We start from the raw sequence: 10,097 nt of genomic DNA, 5'->3' as shown, positions 1-10,097 counted from the left end.
CCCAGGGGGGAGGGGCAGAGAGAGAGGGAGACACAGAATCGGAAACAGGCTCCAGGCTCCGAGCCATCAGCCCAGAGCCTGACGCGGGGCTCGAACTCACAGACCGCGAGATCGTGACCTGGCTGAAGTCGGACGCTTAACCGACTGCGCCACCCAGGCGCCCCTTAATGGAATTTCAACCCTCTCCTTTCTTCCTGTCTCCCTTTTTAGTTCAGTTCCTACAGCTGTTTATACTTTTCCACTTTCTCTCCAGCTGTTTTTTTGGGGGGTTGCTTTTCCCATACTCTCCCCCATCTCCACCCTCTCTGCAAGCAAAAACAGCTTCCTGCCCTCTGTGGCTTCTCTCTCCCCCAATTCACCTCTCCGTGCCATGTACCTGCTGAATTCTGTGGTTCAGGTTGTGCAGATTGTTGTGTTAATCCTCAAATCAGTTTTCTAGGTGTGCAGGATGGTTTAGTGTTGATCTGGCTGTATTTCATGGATGGGAGACGCAAAAAAACTTCCATGCTGTTCTGCCATCTTGGCTCCTCCCTCTTTGGATTTTCTATGTAACTAGTGATGTCATCTACGAATATGGATAGTAATACTTCTTTCTTTCTAATCTGTTTGTCTTTATTTCTTTTTCTTGCCATACTTCACTGGCTAGTACCCACAGTACTAAGGTGAAACGGAGAGATGAATGAGCATTCTGGTCTTGTTTTTGAGTTTAAAGGAAAAACATCCATTCTTTCACCATTAACTATGATGTTATCTGTAGAGTTTTTGTAGCTAGGTTGAGGGAATGCCCTTCTATTCCAAGTTTTCTGAGAGTTTCTAACATGAATGTGTCCTGAATTTTGTCAAATGCTTTTTCTGGATTAACTGATGTGACCATGTGGGTTTTCTTCTTTAGATTCTTAATATGGTAGATTACATTGATGGTTTAAATATTAAAACAGGCTTGCATTCCTAGAAAAAAACACCATTTAGTCATAGTGTATTATTTCCTTTCTTCTTCGTGTATTGGCTTTATTTTCTATTTTTGTCTGGTTTCCTTCGGTGGAAGCTTAGATTTTTGAGACCTTCCTTCTTTTCTAGTATGAGCATTTAGTGCCATTTGTTTCTTTCTTAGAAATGTTTTATCTGGATTCTACCACATTTTTTAAAAAGGTTATTTATTTGGGGGGGGGGAGAGCGTACACACGTGCACAAGCCAGTGGGGGATGGGCAGAGAGAGAGGGTGCTAGTGGGGGAGGGGTAAAGAGAGAGAGAGAGAGAGAGAGAGAGAGAGAGAGAGAATCCCAAGTGGGCTCTGTTCTATCATCAGGGCTTGATCTCAAGAAATGTGAGATCATGACCTGGGCCAAAATCAAAACTCAGACACTTAACCTACTGAGCTACGCAGGTGCCCCTGGATCCTACCACATTTTATATGTTGTATTTGCATTTTCATTTAGTTCTGTGTATTTAAAAAATTTCCTTAAGGTCTTTGTCTTAACCGTGAATTACTGAGCAGTGTGCATCCTAATTTTCAAATATTTGGAGACTTTCTTCTTCTCATTGTCATTTTTATGTTATTTAAAGCTTATAGTTTGGACCCAGTAGAGTAAAATGCAATTGTTTTTATTTTAGTTACTTTATATGGATTCTTCAAATATCATTGGAGTGAACTTTTCAAACATTAATTTTGCATAGTAGTTCTCAGTCTTTGGTTCTTGTTAGAGTAATCATAGGGAATGCCCTGAAATATAAATCTCAGACTGCTGGAGTCACGTTTATTAGGGGAATAGTGGGAGTTTGTGAGCCCCTGTTGCACTTGCTCTCTGGGCCAGCACACGGGGATCCTAAGGGATCCAGGATCCAGGATCCAGGAGAGGCTCCTGTGTGTGTAGGGACTAGAACTAGCACCTGATACCCAGGACCCAGGCCCAGCTCCTCCCATCTAGCAAGTGCTCAGGGGGAGGAGGCAGCAGCCTCTTCCTTGCTGGTCAGTGTCTGATTCTGAACTTGTGGTTGCAGCTGTGACGCTCAGGCTGAGCCACCAGGCAGCGCTTACCAGCTTTGATCCTGTGGGCTTGGCTATGGGCAGTGTCCATGAAACTTTAAGGAAGGCCAGTCTGCAGGGAAGCGTCTTGGACAGGTTAACCCTGTGTTCTTGCCATGTCAACAGTCAACATATTCATCATGGTCCCTGACTATCCCCATCCAGATAAAGGCACAGCTTCTCATGAGGTTGCCAATCTTTTATTTTTCAAATATCATCAATGTCATTTCATAACAGAAAGGACATCCTAACCCCAATTAACTAGGAAGCACATCTCACAAAAGTTAAGCAGGTTTTCCCTAAAACAAGACTTTTAGTGACTTCTGTGGACCATCCTCTTTTTATCCAATTGTGGAAAGTCCATGCTGGAGAAGGCCTCAGCCGTTGTGTGCTGCCAGGAGTTTCTATGAAAGCAGGAAGCTGGCACCTTCAGTGGCTGCCTGGGCAGTGGAGGTGAAGGGACAGCATGTGCCAGGTCTGTGCTCTCAATGAGGCTGTCCTCTGCCTGTGTCCCTTTGTGTTCCTGCCTTCTGAGGAATGATGGCAGTGCCAGGGACACTACCCAGCTTCCCACTGAGTTACTGTAGACTTGCTCCTGCCCGACTGGAATGTCACCTACAGGCAAGAGGGCCCCAACCCTTCCTGGAACACATTGATCCTGGCCCACCGCTTAACAACCCCTTTCAAACAAAGCCACTTGAGCAGCATGTTGGTAAAAGTTGTTGTCAGGATATGCAGTCTGTGACTTGGAAAATGCTGACTCCTTGCCCTGCTCTTGGAGAAACGTGACATTTTGTAGGAAGAACTCAGCCCAGGGAGACCCAGAGTCTCACTGACTGTCAAGTCTGTTTCTTCAACCAATGCTTTCATTCCTGGTTGGGGATAGTGAAGGTGGATAGTTACTGCCTTCACTGTGATGGCCTTTTGCTGGCATCACTGGCCAAGTTTGCCTTGGTCAATATTATGTACAGAAGTTTGCCCAGAATCTGCCTGTCTCTCAATCAGGCCGCAGCCATGCTGCCCCTGGGATGAGGCATCTCCTCTGTACACCCTGAACACAGTGGTTACTTCCCTGATTATATGACTGTGTCAGCCATGTAAACTATTATTTCTTGATGTTCTTTGTAACTTTCAATTCTGGAGAAATTGAAATCCTTTTTGTGGATTACAGAACAGTAGGGGCACATCTTGTCTAACTAACCCAGTCCCTTTAAAGTCCTTGCCCTCCAAATCCCCAGAAGCGCATTTCCACTCAGTCAAGCTAGCCTGAGAATCAGTGCAGTAGGCCCCTCCCTCAGAAGACCAGTGCACTATCATCAAGTCTATGATCATAATGTTGCAAAACTTCAGCTCTAGGGGAAATAGGATCTAACTTCCTTTCTTACTTTTATTCTTTATTTCTTATAATGTTTTTCATTTATTTGCCTATTTTTATCAATTTTTTTTTTACTTTTTACTATTATTATTTTTTATTTTTATATATACATTTATATATATTCTTTTTGTAATTTTTATTTTATTGTTTTATTTCATTGTATTTTACTTTATTTTGTTTTGTTTTATTTTATTTTTGGATCTAGATCCTTTGATCTTTTATCAAGCACACCAAAACACACCCAGGATCTAGTTTTATTGTTTGTTTTAGTTTCTGCTTAGTTCTTGGTTTTTTGTTTGTGTAGTCGTTTCTTTTCTTTCTTTGCTTTTTTCTGGACAAAATGACAAGATGGAGGAACTCGCCTGAAAAGAAAGAACAGGCAATAGAACTCATGACCAGGGATTTAATCAAAACTGATATAAATAAGATGTCTGAACTAGAATTTAACACCGTAATTATAAGAATACTAGCTGGGGTTGAAAAAAAGCATAGACTATGCCATAAAATCCCTTTCTGCAGAGATAAAAGAACTAAAATCTAGTCAGGCTGAAGTAAATATGCTATAGCTGAGACGCAATCTCCAATGGAGGCCATGACAGCAAGGAAGGACAAAGTAGAGCAGTGAATCAGTGATACAGAAGACAAATCATGTAAACTCATGAAGCTGAAAGAAGAGGGAAACAAAGGCCAAAGATCACAATACAAGACGTAGAGAACTCAGCAACTTAGTAAACAGGAATAACATTCACATCATACGAGTCCCAGAAGAAGAAGAAAGAGAAAAGGGGACAGAGGTTTATGTGAGCAAGTTATAGGTGAATACTTTCCTAATCTGGGGAAGGACACAGACATCAAAATCCAAGAATACAGAGAACTCCCACTAAATTCAACAAAAACTGACCATCACCAAGGCCTATCATAGTCAAATTCACAAAATACACAGACAAGGAAAGAATCCTGAAAACAGCAAGGGAAAAAAAGTCCTTAACCTACAAGGGAAGACAGATCAGGTTTGCAGCAGACGTATCCACAGAAACTTGGCAGGCCAGAAAGAAGTGGCAGGATATATTCAAAGTGCTGAATGGGAAAAATATGCAGCCAAAAATTATTTACCCAGCAAGGCTGTCATTCAGGATAGAAGGAGAGATAGAGTTTCCCAGACAAATAAAAACTAAAGGAGTTCATGAACACTAAACCAGCCCTGGAAGAAATTTTAAGGGGGATTCTTTGAGTGGAGAAAAAAGTGAAAGCAAACAAAGAACAAAAGCAACAAAAACTAGAAAGGACCAGAGAACATAACCATAAATACCAACTCTACAAGCAACACAATTAAACTAAATTCATATCTTTCAATAATCAGTCTGAATGTAAATGAACTAAATGCTCCGATCAAAAGAGATTAGGTATTAGAATGGATAACAAGACAAGATTCATATATATGCTGCCTACAAGAAACTTGTTTTAGACCTAAAGACACCTGCAGATTGAAAGTGAGGGGATGGAGAATCCATCATGCTAATGGATGTCAAAAGATATAAGCCATACCTATATCAGACATAATAGACTTTTTTCTTTAAATGTTTGTTTATTTATTTATTTATTTATTTGTTTGTTTTGAGAGAGAGGGAGAGAGAGAGAGAGAGAGAGACTGGGGGAGGGGCAGAGAGAGAGGGAGATAGAGAATCTCAGGCAGAACTCCACACTGTCAATGCAGAGCCTGACATGGGGTTCAATCCCACAAACATCAGATCATGACCTGAGCCGAAATCAGTTGGACACTTAACGAACTGAGCAACCCAGGTGCACCAGATAAACTAAACATTAAAACAAAGACTGTAACAAGAGATGAAGAGAGGCATTGTAGCATAATTAAGGGGTCTATCCATCAAGAAGATCTAAGAGTTGTAAATATTTATGCCCCCAGCTTGAAAGAACAGAAATATATAAATCAACTAATGACAAACATAAATAAACTCACTGATAATAATACAATAATAATTGGGGATTTAACACCTCACTTAAAGCAATGGACAGATCATCTAAGCAGAAAATCAACAAAAAAACACAATGGCTTTGAATAACACACTGGACTGGATGGAGCTAACAGATATATTCAGAATATTTCATCTAAAGCAGAAGAATAAACATTCTTTTTGAGTGCACATGGAACATACTGGGTCACAAATCAGTCCTCAACGAGTATAAAAAAATGTATTAAAAAATACCATACATATTTTTGAATCACAATGCTATGAAATTTGATGTCAACCACAAGAAAAAATTTGGAAAGCCCTCAAATACATGGAGGTTAAAGAACATCTTACTAAAGAATGAATGAGTTAATCAGGATATTCAATAAAAAATTTAAAAATACATGGAAGCTAATGAAAATGAAAACACAACAGTTTAGACTCTTTGGGATTCAGCAAAGGCAGTCCAAAGAGGAAAGTATATAGAAACTCAGGCCTATCTCAAGAAGCAAGAAAGATCCCAAACACACAAGGTAATGTTACACCTAAAGGAGCTAGGAAAGGAGCAGCAAATAAGGCCTAAGGCCAGCAGAAGAAGGGAAATAATAAAGATTAGAGCAGAAATAAATTATATGGAAACAAAGAAAAATAGTAGAACAGATCAACAAAGCAAAGAACTGGTTCTTTGAAAGAATTAACAAAATTGATAAACCCCTAGCCAGACTTATCAAAAAGAAAATAGAAGGACCCAAATAGATAAAATAACAAATGAAAGAGGAAATATCACAAACAACATCACAAATACAAATAGTGATAAGATAATACTATGAAAAATTATATGCCAATAAACTGGGTAATCTGAAAGAAGTGCACAAATTCCTAGAAGCTCACACACTACCAAGACTGAAGAAATAGAAAATTTGAACAGACCCATAGTCAGCAAAGAAACTGAAACAGTAATTAGAAATCTCCCAACAAACAAGAGTTCTGGGCCAGATGGCTTCCCAGGGGAATTCTACCAGACATGTAAAGAGTTAATACATATTCTTCTCAAACTGTTCCAAGAAATTGAAGTGGAAGGAAAACTTCCAACTCATTCTATGAAGCCAGTATTACCTTGATTCCAAGACCAGACAAAGACCTCACTAAAAAGGAGAATTACGGGCCAATATCCCTGATGAAACTGAATGTAAAAATTCTCAACAAGATACTAGCAAATCAAATTCATTTACAATTGCACCAAAACCTATAAGATACGTGGAGATAAGCCTAACCAAAGAGGTAAAAGTTCTATACTCTGCAAAACTATAGAAAGCTTATGAAAGTAATTGAAGAAGACACAAAGAAATGGAAAAATGTACCATTCTCATGAATTGGAAGAACAAATGTTGTTAAAATGTCAAAGACATTTGAGGTCAAAAGACCTCAAATAGCCAAAGTAATGTTGAAAATGAAAACCAAAGCTGGACGCAGCACAATTCTGGACTTTAAGCTGTATTACAATGCTGTAATCCTCAAGACAGTATGGTATTGGCACAAAAGCAGACACATAGATCAATGGAATAAAATAGAGAACCCAGATATGGTCCCACAAGTATATGGCCAACTAATCTTCAACAAAGTAGGAAAGAGTATCCAATGAAAAAAAGACAGTCTCTTTAGAAAATGGTGCTAGGAGAACTGGACAGCAACATGCAGAAGAATGAAACTGGACCACTTTCTTATGCCATACACAAAAATTAATTCAAAATTGATGAAAGACCTAAATGTGAGACAGGAAACAATCAAAATCCTAGAAGACAACATAGGCAGCAACCTCTTTGATCTCAGCTGCAGCAACTTCTTCCTAGACACGTCTCCAGAGTCAAGGCAAACAAAAGCCAACATGAACTATTGGGACTTCATCAAGATAAAAACCTTCTGCACAGCAAAGGAAACAAAAGATAGTCTACGGAATTGGAGAAGATATTTTCAAGCAACATATCTATAAAGGGTTAGTATCCAAAATCTATAAAGAACTTGTCAAACTCAACACCCAAAAAACAAACAACTGAGTTTAGAAATGGGCAGAAGACATGAATAGACACTTTTCCAAAGAAGACATCCAGATGGCCAACAGACACATGAAAAGATGCTCAACATCACTCATCATCAGAGAAATACAAATCAAAACCACAATGAGATACCACCTAACATCTGTTAGAATGGCTAAAATTAACAACGCAAGAAACAACAGATGTTGGTGAGGATGTGGAGAAAGATGAACCCTGTTGCACTGTTGGTGGGAATGCAAACTGGTACAGCCACTCTGGAGAACAGTATGGACGTTCCTCAAAACTAAAAATAGAACTACCTTATGATACAGCAATTATACTACTAGGTATTTAACTAAGGGTACAGAAATGCAGATTTGAAGGGGTATATACACCATAATATTTATATCAGCATTATCAACAATAACCAAGCTGTGGAGAGAGCCCAAATGTCCATCAACTGATGAATGGATAAAGAAGATGTAGTATAAATATACAATGGAATATTACTCAGCCATGAAAAGAATGAAATCTTGCCATTTGCAGCAACGTGGATGGAGCTAGAATGTATTATGCTGAGCAAAATAAGTCAATCAGAGAAAGACAATACCATATTATTTCATTTATATGTGGAACTTAAGAAAGAAAAGAGATGAACATATGGGAAAAGAGGCGAATCAAGGAGAGAGGTAAACAAACCACAAGAGATTCTTTTTCCTCTAGGACATTATGCTGATTAAAATAAACCTGTCACAAAAGAAAAAATATTGTATGATTCCCTAATCACTCATATGAAGTATCTAAAGTAGTCAAAATCATAGAAAGAGAAAGTGGAAAGGTGGGTTGCCCAAGTCTGGGGAAGGGGGAGGGAGGACTAGTGTTTAATGTGTACAGAGTTTCAGAACTAGAAGATGAAAACATTCTAGAGATCTCTTGCACAGCAATGTGAATATACTTAACACTACTGAACTGTATACTTCAAATGGTTAAATGATTTTAAAAAGGTAGAAAACAGAGGCATAAATATTCACAACATAGGGTCAGTCAACATATTTTTAGGTCTGGCAAAATGGCACAAACAACAGAAGAAAAAATACATACATTGGACTTCATCAAAATTAAATACCTTTTTACTGCAAAGAACTCTATTGACAAACTAATAAACAGCCTGCAGAATGGGAGAATATTTTTGCAAATCATCTCTGAATAAAAGATTTTATCTAGAATATATAAAGAACTCTTACAACTCAATAATAAAGGACAAATAAACCAATGAAGAATGGGCAAAGGATAAATATATATCACTCCAAAGAAGTTACAGAAATGGCCAGTAAGCACATAAGATGCTCAACATCAGGGAAATGCAATCCAAAACGACACTGAAAGCCCACTTCAGAACCACAAGAATGACCATTAGCAAAAACAAACAAAAACAAAAACAAAAAACAAACAAACTAGATGGTAGGAAGCATTGGCTAGAATGTGGAGAGAACGTAGAATCCTAATACACTGCTAGTGCAAACATACAAAATGGTGCAGGCACTTTGGAAACAGTCCAACAGTTTCTGAAAAGGTTGAATATAGAGATTTCAAACAATCCAGCCGTTCCACTTTTAGATACATAGCCATGAGAAACGAAACATGCATCCACACAAAAGTTCACAGAATTATTCGTATTAGCCAAAAGTAGAAACAACCCAAATGTTTGGCAACTAATCCATGGATTTAACAGACAGTAGTACATCCACACAATGGGATATTATTGAAAATGTGCAAACACGAGTGAAACATGGAAACCTTATTCTACGTAAAAGAAAGCAGACCTAAAAGGATTATCATATAATCCCATTCATACAGAAGTGCAGAATGTGGGAATGTATAGAGACAAAGGAATGAATGGGTGCTTAGGCCTGATGTCCACATGGGAAGACAGGGGGACGGCGAGAGGGTACAGGGTTTCTTTTGGGGCTGATGAAACGTTCTATAATTTATTGTGGTAACAGTTACAAATTCTATAAACAAGCTGAAAGCCATAAAACTGTACACTTCAAACGAGTGAATTGTATTTCATGTGAATGTCTAAAAACAGTTTTTATTTTATAATTAGGCTAGAGCAAATATGTCAAAATGCTAACGTTGCCTATATCTAGGTGTTGTCTATTGTGGTTTCTATTGCATTTTTTTCATTTTTTCTATAAGCTTGAAACATTCCTACTGAAATTACCCATTTTCTAAAATGGAAAATAAGCAGGTAGTGTGAATGCAGGCCATCTGGGATCTATGGACCCTTGTCGGCTCGTTTAGAATCCCAGAGGAATCTCCTAGCATCACCTAGGGTATGGTCTGTGTCCAGCACAGACCTGTTCTGATGATCTGTTCTGATGTCCTGGTTCTGATGACATCAGGCTGGTGACAGTGACATACCATTGTGTGACTGGTGCCTTGGGGGCTCTCCTTCTCTACATTATGAAGGATGAGAACATCAGCATCTGGCCAGTTTCATTAACAGACTGTGCAGGAAGAGCAATTAACAATGACCACCCCCCGAGTAAATAAATTAGGAGCCTTACAATTGGGGATGCCTCTGTAGTTTGTGGTTGGAAAACATCTTTTAATGTCCATGCACTTTGTACGAATTCACACAATACTCGGCCCTGAAGCATGATCTTCGGAATGAACCACGACAAAGGACATTC

This window comes from Panthera uncia, chromosome D4 (genome assembly GCF_023721935.1).
Source record: "Panthera uncia isolate 11264 chromosome D4, Puncia_PCG_1.0, whole genome shotgun sequence".
NCBI classification, from domain to species: Eukaryota; Metazoa; Chordata; class Mammalia; order Carnivora; family Felidae; genus Panthera; species Panthera uncia.
Note: the sequence above shows the minus strand (reverse complement) of the source record.